Raw genomic sequence first — 15,002 nt, 5'->3', positions numbered from 1 at the left:
TGTCATATACAATATTTGACAAGTGTATGGTTTCCAACAGCTCAGTATTTAATAAAACCAATAGAATTTTACAAAATCGGGCAACTAAAAATATTTATAATTTACCAACTCGGTGAACAATTATGTCTTTGAGAATATTTATAATTAACAGATATTCGCTTATATTTATCAGGGTACAACACAAAGCAAGGACTTCCAATATTAGTCTTGACAGAATTACTTAAAAAGACACTGATTAAAGTACGGGAAATATAGTATTTACAATAGTGGTGTCAAAGTTACACAAGTTATAGAATTCCTTTAGATTGGAGAACTCTCTCACTATGGCAGTTTAAAAGAACAGTAAAAATGCTTGTATTACAGTAAACTTACTAAACTTATGCTATCTGAATTTATTTTTATTTATGTTTTAAAGATGTTTAGGTATTCTATACTTTTCAATTATATTCCTGATTTATTATATGTTTCTAGTACAATACTAAATATTGATATTATGTCATTGTCTTTTATATTGATCCACACTCTATTGTTTAGATAAGTTTATTGATAGGCAGTGATCAAAGAATAAATCCATATAGATATTGTATGTCTGGGTTCTTAAAAATAAACACGTTTTCTTTTCTTCTCTTTCCTTTTTCTCTTCTCCTTTTTTCTTTTATTATTTTTATAAAAAATCTATTATCTCTTGGTTCCCACTAGGAGCAATTGATTGACTTTAAATCTTATTCATTTAAAATTTCTGAAATGAAAAGAAAAATCACTTTGAAAAACTAATGTAATTTTAAATGTAATGTAATTTTATTTATTGTAATGCCTGGAAGAAAAAAAAACAAATTAGGTCCATTTTCTGTAAGACATCCAATGACTCCGAAATGCTCAAGAAAAAAAACAAAAAAAAAACATTTAAATCCCTAAAAAATATGTTAAATACCCGAAATAAAATAAAAAGTTATCTCAATTTCCTTATAATTAAAAATAAATAATTATTTGTAATGCATGGAAGGTGCTCGTTAAAATTACTTGCAAACATGAAAAGTATAAAAAATGGATGGATTTTATTACATTTTGCTAATTCATTAACCAATTTTTCATAAATCTTAGACATTTGAAGTAATTTTCTATTCTATTCTGGAAATCTATGATATTTTAACAATCTTCCTACAGTTTCTTTGAGAGTAGTAAATAGATTTAAGAGTCATTAAGAGAAATTAGATGTAAGAGTAAAAAGTTATTGTTCTTCTATTGTTCAAACAGTTATTAACCTAAAGAAGTAATTCAGATTAATTGTAGAGTACGCGATTTAGTATGTAATATTATGAAATAATTAAATATGTATTTCAGTGTTTTTTTAAACTAGTAAATTAAGCGAAAATCAAAAAAAATTATCTGCATTTTAACAACTTTTTTCTTCAAAATTAACTTCATTTACGTTAATTATAAACTCGTTTAGGGGATTAATAAAGCCCTTTTATCCAAAAAAGCCTTTACCCTAAAGTGAAACTTCCAAGATTAAAGTACCTAATTAAGTTAACAGAAGCCGTAACATTAAGAAATTAAAAGAGGAAATTTGTAAAAAACGTCTTATACAACCTCTCGTAATTAAGTTGGGTTTAACCCTTTTTCCGAAATAGCTTCCGATAAAATCAAGTCTTTACATTTTAATTAGCTCCTTTAAATTAATAAGCCCGGAATACGTATAATAAAGACTAAAAATATTATTAATTATTATATAGTTTTTAATAGGTTTTAAAAAAATAGGTTTTGTACTAATATAATAATTCTAGCAACTTTGATAAATCTTTGGCATTGTAGCAAAAAACAAGAATAATATCAACTTTAGATCAATTATACCAACTTTGTACCTCAAAATTTTAATGACCAGTTTTTGTAGGTAATAAAGGACGTAATCAAATTTTAAATGGGTGGCTGTATACGTTGGTAATCATTTATTACAAAGTCTTAATAAAAAAACCACTCAACTCGAGCGGATTTATTTGATGACATTGTTGGTTTCTGCTATAAAGTACATACCGACCTCAGTTTAGTAACTTTATGTCTTTTTCCCTAACGTTGGTTGGTATTGACGTGTTTCAAGTAAATAAAATCTAACCTATACAGTATTTTACTATATTGTATTAAGAGATTATCAAAAGTAATAAAACGGTAGGTCAATAATAATAACAGTTTGGCTTCTTTCTTTATAGGTACAAAAAGAGAAGCCAAGGTCAGTTCAACATAGTAATTGCTTCCAAAAATGTACCTTCTTTTCTTAATGCTTTTTTCAAGAGAGGTAGAGAGAGAGTTTCTTGCAAGTAAATAAATTACAACTAATCCATGATTTGTTTCAGAAATTACGTATTTTTCATGACCATGTGTGGTGTATGTTACACTCCTATAAAGAGGGCACCTGATAAATGTCTTTAAATTTATTATCCCATATAAATGTTTTGCAGATCATTTAACAAACTTTATCAAATTATTTTTTTAAATAAATATACTCACAATTACGAAAAAGTACTTAAGTTATTCACTCATTCACTCCGATGCTAAACGCCCTGGCGGAGTTTTATTGTAGAAAAGGTTTATTTCATTATTGTATAGTTATATACTAAAAAATAAGTAAAAATTACTAGAATGTTAAACCGTGAAACGTATTTTAAGACATTCAAGACACCAACTTAACTAACCTCGAATTACAGAGACCTGAGATATTTGGACAATAACAGTTGCTTTTTGTGTAACAAAGAGGATACTACAGTAATAGTCAAATGCTGTCTTTTCATTTTTTTTGTATTTAAACAGTAACAAAATGGATGTATTGACTAGAACTATTAATTATTTACATAACTGTTTTCAATACTTTAATTTTAAAAATCTAGTTAAAACTATATAGTCATATATCTCTAGAAATAAAGTTTCAAAGAGTGTAGGCATAAATTATCAACGAATAAAGCGCCCTTTACCTAAGCTCACAAATTTCTTTCCAAGTGTTAAGTGCTTCTGAGTGTTCAGTATTAAGAGCTGTCATATTTTACTTTCATTACTCACAAAACTTTTACCCGTCTAAAAGTTTCAGCCAATGAAGTATAAATCAGCTTAGTTCATTTCAGTTAAGTTATGCTTCGTTTTCGCCTTTATTTAGAGAGTAAAAATATTTAAAATAAAAAATACCATTGGCACAAGAAAATCCCAATGAGGAAGATGTTATTACCTAAACAGGCATTTTCCGCGCTCACGTTTTAGCCATAAATGGGAAACGGGATTTGGATATCCGGTTGCGAGCTCGGATTTCCGCTGCAGATATCGTATATTTTTAGACACGCAATTTCCGCTAGTAAAATCTAGTAAGGAAAACTGAGCTATTGAGAAATTGATATAAGTGAAGAGATTTTATATTTTTTCAAATTGTTTTACATTCAGTGGAGATAAGTGAATTAAACGTGGAATTTTTTATGGATGCATTTTGTAAATGTTTTTCTAAGTTACCTAGGTAAAAAAGATTTGGAAGATGAAATGGAAACCATCATTTTATAATACATAGATGGGCAGACAAGGGTTAAATTTTTATTGCAACATAAATACCATGAAGATTCTAAAACTTAATTTTAACTAACCTAGAACTAAAATCTGTCATTATAGTAGTCGCTTAGTGGCAGCGCATTAGATCTTGCAGTATCCTGACAGTAGGTATCTCTAGATATTGGGAATATCAATGCTGGATAGGCTAAAGATTCCTTGTTTTTGCGTGATGTAAGCTACATCCAGGAATCTGGCTTTCTCCCCTCCTTCTGTTAACTCTTGAACAAAATCTTTGCTTCTGTTTTGTTGGACCAATCGTGTTTTGCTATTCCTGATCCAGAAATCTCCCCTTCGGGTCCACTTTCGATGTTTTTTTGTACTACTTTTCAGGGATCGCTTTATCTTCTCTATGCATGTATACCTCTGTTTTTGATGTCCAGTAATCCAGTAATAATATTTGCTTGGTGTTCGATAACGAAACCTTATATTGTTTTTTTTAAATTGAAGGCTATCTTGATCACAGTGAAATCAGTGAAATCTATATACTTTGTCTTGATGTTGAATTTTGTGGTAATTCTCCTGATTATTGTACCGAATAGTTTGAAAAAATTGTAGGACTCTCCAGGTGCTGTGGCTCTTTCCTTGTTATCTCTGCTACTTTCCTAGTAGCTAATTTTATTAATCTGCTTGAATATTCATTCTTAATAATTCTGCTGTATGTCTTTGGTGATGGTTTCTATTTCACTGTTAAGCTCAATATTATTGTTACATATTTTCGCTGCCCTTCTATTCAGACTACCTTTGTTGAACCAGGATGATTGGAGTTGTAGTGTATCTATTCTCATTTGTGTGTGTTTGCGATAAACTGATGTCCTTAGGCATCCAGGCTGATTCATCATAAACTTTATGCTTGGTTTAATGTTATTAATGTAATCCAGAAATTTTTCTAGCCTTGTATCGCTTTTGTCCCAAATAATAAGTGTGTCATCGGCCTAATATTAAAGCTGCACCTGGGGTTTGGATTAAGCTGTCCTCATAGCGTGCTTAATATTTAAATATTTATATAATTCTTAATATAAAATATTTAAATTGCCCTTTAACGCGTGAAGCCAAAATTACCTTTTGTAGAGCAATAATTCTTAAATGCCTGGAATAAAAAAATAAAAATAAAAGGATTTAATAGAATAAAAGAATAGAATAACTGAATGCTTAAAATATATAAAAAAATTAATGTAAAATACAAAGCTTTGCCAATGCCTAGAAGATGTAAATACTTCAAATCTGAAAAATGCGAAAAATTATTTCCAATTTATAAAAAACATAAAAAACCTAAAATTACCTCAAATGCTAAAAAATAAAAAATTAATGAAAATAATTTTTAATTCATAGAATACATCAAATGCTTAGAATAAAACAAAAAACTACTGTAAAAAATACTTGTAAGTAGTATACACTTGGTATATAATTAAGTATCTAAAATATATGAAAAATTATTTATATTCCATGAAATTGAGAAGCAAAAATTAGTTTTAAGACCATAAAAATTACATTTAATTGTTATATAGCATAAAAATTCTTTTAAATGCTGGAACGAAAATGAACTTTTTTAAAGGAATTTTGAAATGCCCGGAATAAAATGGACAAGAACTTCATACCTACAAACGTCGACAAATTACTGCAGCATTTGCTGAAAAATTTAAAAAAATACATCAAATAGCTGGAATTAAACGAAAAATTATCTCTATTAAAATATCTTTAAAAACATTAAATTAGACCATAAAAATTACGTTTAATAACTGGAAGAGATAAAAATTGCTTTCAAAAGTCTGAAAATCGCGACTTTTAATTTTTGTAAAACATTCTATACCTAACAATAAAATTACAGTAACAATTCGAAATGCCTCAAAAACAGGTTCCTAAATTAGTACTTGTACATGTTATGGAGATCCCTTTTTTAATAATTTGAAAATATCAAAAGGTTATTTTTTTAAATAAAAATGGCTTATACATTTAGTAATATAGATTGTAAATAAAATGGAATTTTTTCTGGGTAAATTGATCAAATACTAAAGAAAACTTCTTGCCAACATTTTGAATTCTATTCATCTTTAGAGTCGAAGCATTTTTGGGGTATTCTGCGAATTTCCAGGCGGATTGCATCCTTTAGTTGTCTAATAGTCGTTGGACGATGTTTGAAGACTTCATCTTTTAGGTAACCCCACAGAAAGAAGTCCCAGGGCGTTAGGTCGGCCGAGCGTGCAGGCCAAGAAATATCGCCTCTCAGGGAGAGCAAACGTCTGGGGAACATTTCTCTCAATACTTGCATTGAAGCTCGAGATGTGTGAGTTGTTGCCCCATTTTGCTGAAACCAAGCATCTTGCACATTAAGGCCTGCAAAGGCTGGTGCGAAAAAATTGTGAATCATCGCTACATAGCGTTCCGAATTGACAGTAACAGCGTGATTTTCTTCTTCAAAGAAGTAAGGGCTGATTATCCCCATTTCAGACACGGCGCACCAAACTGTCACTTTCTCACTATGTATAGGCTTCTCGTGTATCTCTCTCGGATTATCAGCGGCCCAATACCGAAAGTTTTGCTTGTTTACCCAGCCAGACAAGTAAAAATGTGCCTCGTCACTAAAAAAAATTGTGCCCTGAGGTAAATTTTTAAGCATAATTTCACATGCAGCACGTCGATTGTTCCAATCCGTTCTGATAATTCCGGTTCCAGAACCATGTATGGATGAAAACGAAGATCTTTGTGAAGAATTCTTCGCACAGTGCGGTCAGATAAACGAAGGGCAGCTGCGTGTCTCCGTGCAGAACGTCTAGGGTGTCCGAGCTATCCGTGGCCGTCCACCTCCTTTTTTGAGAACAGATCCAGTTTCTCTGAAGTTCTTGACCCACAACACAATTGATTTTCGGTCCGGGACTCCTTCATTTCGCGGAATTTGGAACCTTATCCGGAACGCTCGTTGCGCAGCAATAACTGACCGATTTTCACGGAGGTACACTTCCACGGCGAATGCGCGCTGTGCGTTGGTCCACATGATGTGGTGGTGGTACCCCCACTATTCTGCGACGCCGCACGACTTTACGAGGGAAGGTTAAAAATAGGGAGACAGTTATGCCGCACCCTGTATAAGTATAGGGCCATTTACGTATAGCGGAGGAAGCAATTAAAATATCATGAAATTAAAAATATGAAATAAATAAACCGATAGACTAGAAAAGTTCACTTTATTTAGGTTAAAATTTCTAATATATTGTAATGAAAAAGATATGCAAACTTGCAAGACTGTTCTTAACTGTAGTAAATATATTTATAACCAGAATTGTCCAAACAACGATTATATGTTTCTATTAAAAATCACCACTAGTAATTCTTAAAATACAACTTATATAATTAAAAAACTTTAAATAATACGAATCTTCCACGGGTAAAAAATAAAAATAAAATATCTCGATGTAAATTTCGATCAAAAATATATTTAGCATAGAATAGTGATATAAATTATATATCACACAAAATTTTTTTAAAATCAATTCATATTCTATCTAAATATACACAGATTAAAAATACCTGTTAGAGTTACCAAAAGTCGGTAGCAAATTACTGCTATCTGTCAAAAGCTGTCTGATTACTGATGTATACTATTGAAGCTTGGTTTGACTGCAATGGAGCTGAGCTTCAATGAATTAAGTTAATCAAATCTCTCTGAGAGGACTCACGTTATTTCTAATACGGTAGCTCGAAGTTCTGTATGAACACGATTACGCAATCTTTTGAAAGATATTGAAGCAGTTAGTGGCATAATGATTGCATAGGATCATAGTCACAATATAACCAGTAGAAGGATATTATTGCTGTGTATATTAAAAATATCAGGACTTGGCGTGATGCTAATGCACTTTGGCTTAACATATCAAAAACTCATATTATGAAATTAAGACATAGACCGCAATTATTACCCACTACATTGAAACTATCGCAAGAACTATTTATTTTGCCCTGATGTAATCAGACCTTAGATACTGTGTTTAATTCTGGGGTATTTGTACCTTATTTTCAATCCTATTTTATCTTTCAAAAATAGAGTTACTAGCTCAATTTTTAATGAAAATAAAATCCTTTCATTGTCAAGCCTTTATTTTGGAAATGGCGTCTTTTATTCAAGAAAATCTTCCAGATTTTTAAAATAACAGAATTTTTTTTAAACTTGTAAAAAACATAGAACACAAAATATACAATAAAAATTATAAAATTAAGTTTTTTTGATTATGTAATTTGTTTTATTTTTGGAAATTTTGGAAATTAATTTTTTATTAATAATTAAAAAAGTAAGACTTACGGAACACATAGTAAATATCTAACTAAACTGCAGAATGATTACCTTTAATTACTAACGTGATGGAAATTCAATTATTTTTTGTCTTGTTTGAAGTTTTAGAAAACTTCAGATCTTTAATCTTGGATGATTCCAGTCTTGTACCCTAGGAATAAATATTTATGTTTAAGTAACTAATTAAACAAATTACGATACCATCTTCTGATATTATACCTGGTATTAATTTTAAAAAAATGACGAACTTTTGATCCTAATAAATTTCTGAAATTTCAATATTTTCTAAAACAGTTTTATCCACGGGATTGTCACATTCTCACCGTTTGCGGAGTTACGACACAAATTAATTAAAACCTTAATTGAAGGGTCCCTTGAGTCTCGACATCTTTGCCGTCAAATTATCAATTTACTGCTACGTTCTATTTCCCTCGGAAATAAACCAGCCACAACAAAACAGTCATGTGCCTTTTATTTTTTAAGAATTCCAGACAGAAAACATCTTATTAGCGCAAAAAAACGTCAAGTCACGCCGCCTCGGATACGGGAATGATAAAAGTCTCTGGAGGGATAAAAATCGCACGAAAGCATGTTCTTTTAAACTTTATCTTGCGTGTCAGGGGGTCCTTATTAAGGCATTTGGGTCAACAGGGTACCTTCTAATTATTTTTCGTGATTAAAAAGTAAAATGGGATCTAAAAAAAAAACAAAACTGTTTGGAACATCTAATGATTCGTGTAGGCTTAAGGAAGCTTTCGTGTAGCTCTTGACTTGCTTTATTGAGGCTTTTACATAAATGTAAAATTTTATGTTGTTCTCCTTAAAAACGCTGTTTCTTGTTCGTGTTTTGCCGTGTGCTTGGCACATTGATCCACTTGTTTCAGGATAGAAGCATACAGGTATACAGGGTTTTTAAAACTAAGCCGGCACGAATATTCGTAGGTAACAGACGCAAATCACCACGTTATCCCGATCGGGTCAAGTCGAACTGAAAGGGAAACTCGTATGTAAAAGACGTATTGGCATAAAAATCGCCTACACGTCCGCTACATACGCATATACGCAACGTTTTTACAATTATTGCCGTTTACTGTTTACTAAGCACAATAGAGCATCTTTTTGATGTACATCGATGTCGGATCGTAAACACACGTAAACTAAATAAATATGACTGAAATTAGAAATGATTGGTTTCCAGCGAGTTATGATTGGGAAGTGATTAACCAACACAAATTTTACATGACAACACTTACAAATTTAAAATTACAAAGAAAGAAGAAGGTAGAGGTACGTTATTAACATTTTTAAGTTAATTTTTCGCGCGATCTCTCGTAGAACCGTTATAATATTTAAAATGTCTTAATTCTACAAAATAATTACCAACTTTTTTTTGTAGAAATATGTATATTTCACTCAGATACAGGTAATTTGTATGAAGAAAAGTTCAAAAAAGCAGGACTTGGAAAATCAATATTTTTACACATTTACGTAACACGTGGTTAGTAAGTTAGCCATAGCTTTGTCTTTACGTTTCCATCGTTTTCGGAGATTTACAATACAACAGCGCTTACCTGAATCAGGTTTCTCATGCTACCTATAAATAATATTTAAACAGTTTCTAAAATTTTTAGGAATTGACAAACTCTAACAAATATTTAACGTGGAAATAAAGGTCATTTTGGCACTAACTTGACTCAAATTGATAGTCGAGGATCACGTTGACATCTATTTTTTCACTTTTATTCTGATTTGGTAATTGTTAGTATTTGTGATTTTGATTATATTATATTAAAATGAACAGATATTTAATTACAATAATTATATTATAAGAGAATATTCGTTTTACAGAAATGGCATTTAAGTCTCACATAATTGGTTCTATTTGGTGGATATTTGGCATTAACACGTTCACTGCCAACTCGGTCTATAAGACCAAAAATTTATTAGTTTTATTCGTCACTAGGGTTTATAAAACTGAGAAGAATATTTTCCAAGTTCGCTAACGCGATCTATAGCATCAAGCAAAATATTCAATATTCCTATGCCAACTGTTTTATTTTATATTGGTTTAGGGCTAGTAATAGACCGAGTTAACGCCTGAGTATAGCTGGAACATATAAGTTTTTTTAAAATATGAATGACAAACTCGAGATGATCTTATTATTTTGCATATTTGATTTCTAGATATGGAAGATTAGAGAAACAAGAATATTTTACTTAATATATTGTTTCTTTTTGAAATAATCTGAAACAAAAACCAGTAGTTTACAATAATAATGTATGAACAAACGTAATAAAAAATTCTATCTATGGATTTAAAAATCTATGAACTTTATTGAATCATTCCAAGTAGAAAAACGATTCACCATCACAGCCTTTACAATAAAAACGTACTCCAGTAAGTTTTCGTGCTTCGTTTCATTCTTTTTTGGTTCTAAGTTTTTTATAGCATTTACTGCAAGGTCTTCGTTTTTTATAGTCACTTTTGTTTATTCGTGCTTTTGGCGTTTTCTTTTTGGAATAATCTCTGCATCTGGTTTCTCTCAAGGATCCTGGCTTCACATAACTCATATTTGATAGCTTCTCGAAACTGAAGTAAGGGAACTGTGACATCCACACTTTCCTTATACATAATCCATGCATTAAACATCGCAGTATTCAGGATAATCTCCACGGCTAACTTACGGTACCATTTAAAAGTTCTACGCAAAGGCGTCTGGTAAGCTGTCATTTGATCAGATATATCGACCGACGACTTTTCTGCATTATATACTACAATGGCTTCAGACTTCGTTATAGTTTTTTGTGTCTGCGATTTGTCGTGTCTACTGTTGTGTTGCTATGTTTTGTAGGAAGAACTAGAACGTTGCATTTATCATTGCAACCCCTATTTGCATGTCCCTATCAAATATGTTTGCCTATCTATAAATCTTTCAAGTTGTAGGTATAGCCTTCTTTGCTGCACAACTTAAATACTTTGATTCCATACTTATGGCGTTTGTTTGCAATCATTATCAATCTGCCCCTAAATGGAATAAAAGTCTCATAAATGCAACAAGTTTTGGAAGGTTCATATGATGATTTAAAATTTGTAACTATTTTATTAATGAAATGTTAAATCTGATGGAGCCTGTAATTTTCTGGATTATCCTGATTATCTGCAAGGTGCCATATGCGTAGTAACAGCTCAAATCCTATACGTGTCATAACTTTGGGAGCCAAAGATTTTTATATACATATCTTCTCGGCTTCAGTAGGCTTGTATATTAGACATTTTTACAATAATCATATAGGAAAGCAAGCCAAAAATTTTCTTGGTTTTCATTTTTGTTTGTGGGTAATCAGGTATGTAACCTAGATTTGCTTCTTATATCCGCCTCATTTGTAATAACTTGCGTGGCATAAAGATTCGTTAAGTCAGCAATGAATTGGAAAAAAAAAATTATCAACCAAAAAATTTAGAATAATTTAAAAGGCTGTTCGCACAAAAGCTCAGCAAGATGGGATTCAGTACCAGTTTGTTTTGTATAATAAAACTGGTTGTTTACCCGTTGGAACTCTCCATATCATATTATCTGTGGTAAAGTTATTAGCTTAACCATCTTCTGTATCTGTGTCTTACCTAGGCATGGAGGCAGCACTACTTTTTGGTAATAGAGAATTTGTGCCAGAATTAGCAGATAAATAGAGAGTCGGTAGAATTTATATCGGAACTTCCAGATGATTTATCATTTGTGGGTTCATAGTTTCTCTCTCTGATGCTATCGTCTAAAAAAATTAACCCACAAAGATGTATAAGACCTTCGCAGTCCAGTTATTTTTAAAAGTTAACTTTACGTTGACTAACTCAAATTTAAAACATGTTTTAGATATCATAATAGAGTTGTTAACAAATCAAAAAATATGTAGCTAGGTATAAAATAGACGCTAGTGACATAATTGCAAATTTTTCTTGGCAGTGAACGGGTTAATAATTTCTTTTTTTTTACGAAACTTAATAAATTATACGTTTTTAAAAAATGAAGAGTGCTGGGGACGAAAGGGGGAAATATGTGGAAAAAACCTTACCGTTTACGAATTTTACACGACAGTCGCATAATTTTAATACTGATTGATACGAACCGGTATTGCTAAATTTAAAAAAAAACGATTATTTTAAAAAATTTATCCCAAAACTATTTTTGTCGATGTTGGTAAAATGTCGCGATATGCATTTATAATATCTATGTACGTAGTACGGCCTACTAAGTTAACATGGCTAATTTAATCAGCACCAAATTTTAAGTCTAATAACAATGGATATCTTACAATTTTAAAAACAAAACAAAAATTAAATTCACACTAAATTGTATAGTAAGAGAACAACTAATAAAAAAATATTTTTGTATTAATTTAAAGCAGATTTCATTTTTAAACGTGAACATTTTTTTATGATGTTCTAAATGATTTCTCAAATTAGAAATTACTTTATGAATATATTATAATATATGATCAATATATAACACAATTTACTATCGATTGAGAATTTTGCATACTGGGTGTCCCATAAAAAAAGGAACTTTTGACATAGTCGCGAACGCGTTGTTCCTGCTTATCTGACTTGTAGCTGTACTAATCATGGAGTTAGCAATAGTACCGACCTAATAATAATAAACGTATTGAAAATGATTTTGACTACAGAATCCCTAGAAATTCCAGCTCAAAATACATAGATTTAGCAATATATTATCAGGTAGTGTGTAATAAATGAGGCAGATATTTCTCAATTTCATAATATAAGTTTTTGATATGGTTAAGTCAAAGTTGATTAACATCACGCCAAGACTCGATATTTTTAATGTCCATAACGATAACGTCTTGCTACAAGATTGATTATATTATATTAATCGTGTACTGATCGTGCAATTATTGTAAACAAATGTTTCAATTTCTCCCAAAAGATTAAGATTGAGCAAGTAATTGATCTAAAATTAAGTAGTCGGCTTAATACAGACCTTATTACATTACAGGTACATTTTTAGAAATGATATGAGTCGTCTCAGAGATGCATGACTTATTTGATCCATTGAAGCTCGGCATCGTTACAGTCATGCTTATTAAGCTTCAATAGTACACAACAATTCTGCCGTATAAAGCATAAAGGTGATTAACTGCATTTAAGTTAAACCAGAGAAAATAAAGTTTTACTATTTTATTTGGTATAGTGACATAAAATGTCACTGAATGTAAAAGAATTTCAGTTAATCACCTTTAAACTTTGGACGGCATTCTGCTCGGAAGGCGTTAAGCCGATCACAGAAAACTGCTGCGAAAGGCTTCTAGTTATTCTGATAGGAAATTTTCGGGATAATAAAGGCACCATTACCAAACTTTGATGCATTTTTTTTGGCATTTGGGGCTCATGCCTGGTTACCCATTAAAACTTGCGGCCTGCTCTGTTGCAGTACTATTGTGCCCTATAGATTTACTTCGACATGTTCACTTCTATAGTTTCTAGGAAGTCCAGTATTTTTCCCAATAGTGAAGTTCCTATCCTCTCTGATAAGGGTTTAGCTTCGCTCTGGTCTCATTTAATGATTCGCAGAAGTATAGAATGTGAAGAGTGCTTTCTTTCTCTTCCTCACAATCTCTACATAGCAGTGTGGCTACCTTCTCAAGTTTATGTAGGTGTTTGATACAGGGTGCATGGACTGTAAGCAGCTCTGCTACCTTTTGGTTCTGAGCCTATGAGTCTGTTGCTAGCCTCCTTAATTGCAAGTTGGATTACCCTTTTTGCACACTTTTTACACCACGATTTCTCATATTCTGTGATACGATTATCTCGGCCATATTTCGCTCTTTGGCGAGGTTCGCGAGATCCTGTCAGCAGCTTTATACAGTTTTTCACCGAGTCTCAAACTTTCTTAAAGCGTTTGTTGCTGCCTGGTTTCCTGTAATGATTGCAAAGGTTCGGCTCCTTGGCGCCCATTTTCTCATCAGTTGGAAAAGTCTGTTGCTTCCAGGCCTAGATTGATTGATTGATTTGTTCTTGCAACAGGGCAAAGTAGTAAAATTAGTAAATTGTTAGCTTAGTAAATCCTTGACACTACAGCCTAATCCTTATTACAATTTTCCCCCGTTATAATTTTCCTAATTGTAAAGGTCACTGAGCTTTGCTAGGCGCAGTAGTCCCTTGACTATTGTGTCCTCCAGTAGGTTTTGTTTCCTCCAGCGATCGAGTGTGTGGCACTCAAAGATTATATGAGAGGCTGATGGATCTTTTAGCATTTGTCATGGTTCAATTTCGGTAGGTGGTTTTTCGTGAGTCTCTTTAGTCCACTTTTTAAGACTACTACGGAGATTTTTGTTATGCCAAATTCAGGTTTAGGGCCTCTGAATGGGTTTTCAGACTCTAGCCTTGCTATGGAGTCTGCTTTTTCCTTATGTTTGAGTATATTAGAGCTTTTATTTAGCATTGACTGTCTGTAAAGATAGTTATGTCTTTGTTGACGTAGCTTCTTCCCAAGTTTTCTCTTAGAAACATCTCTATGGCATATATTTCTGCTCCTGTTTCACTATTTAGTTGGAATTATACTTAAGTCTATATTTCCCCTATCCCAGGCTCTTCCCTAATAATAATTTTCAGTGGTAAAAGATTAAGCAGGGTTTCCATGGGAACAGTTGACGTGCATTGTTTCTGTAATGCATAGGCAGGCAAGTCTTTAGAGTTTGAATAGTTCTGTTCTTGCTCTAGTTTGTTTCCAGAAGAAAATTGGATTGGCCAGGTCTTCCATCTTTCTTATTTTAGTAAACGGAATGGGTACAGTTTTTTCAATATTACCTGTGCGGTTTGCCCAGTTCTCTACAATTTTCAGCTTCTTGCATTTTTTTGGATATATGTGGCATATTTTTTCCTTTTAATGAGTATAACTAGATCACCAGTATATCCTTGAATACTTTACTCTTTAATTTTTTTAGGCATTCCTCTACAACCTTGTTCCACAGCAGTGGTGACAGAAGCACCCCGTGAGTATCATTTTGCTAAAGAATTCTCTAATGTGGCTTGCAATTGTCTGCTTTGAAGCATATTGTTAACCCGTCAACAGTTTGGTTTATGTAATGTCTTGACCAAGCTGCGTTTATATATTTAAATGACGTTTAA

Source organism: Anthonomus grandis, chromosome 11, assembly GCF_022605725.1.
Source record: "Anthonomus grandis grandis chromosome 11, icAntGran1.3, whole genome shotgun sequence".
NCBI classification, from domain to species: domain Eukaryota; kingdom Metazoa; phylum Arthropoda; class Insecta; order Coleoptera; family Curculionidae; genus Anthonomus; species Anthonomus grandis.
Note: the sequence above shows the minus strand (reverse complement) of the source record.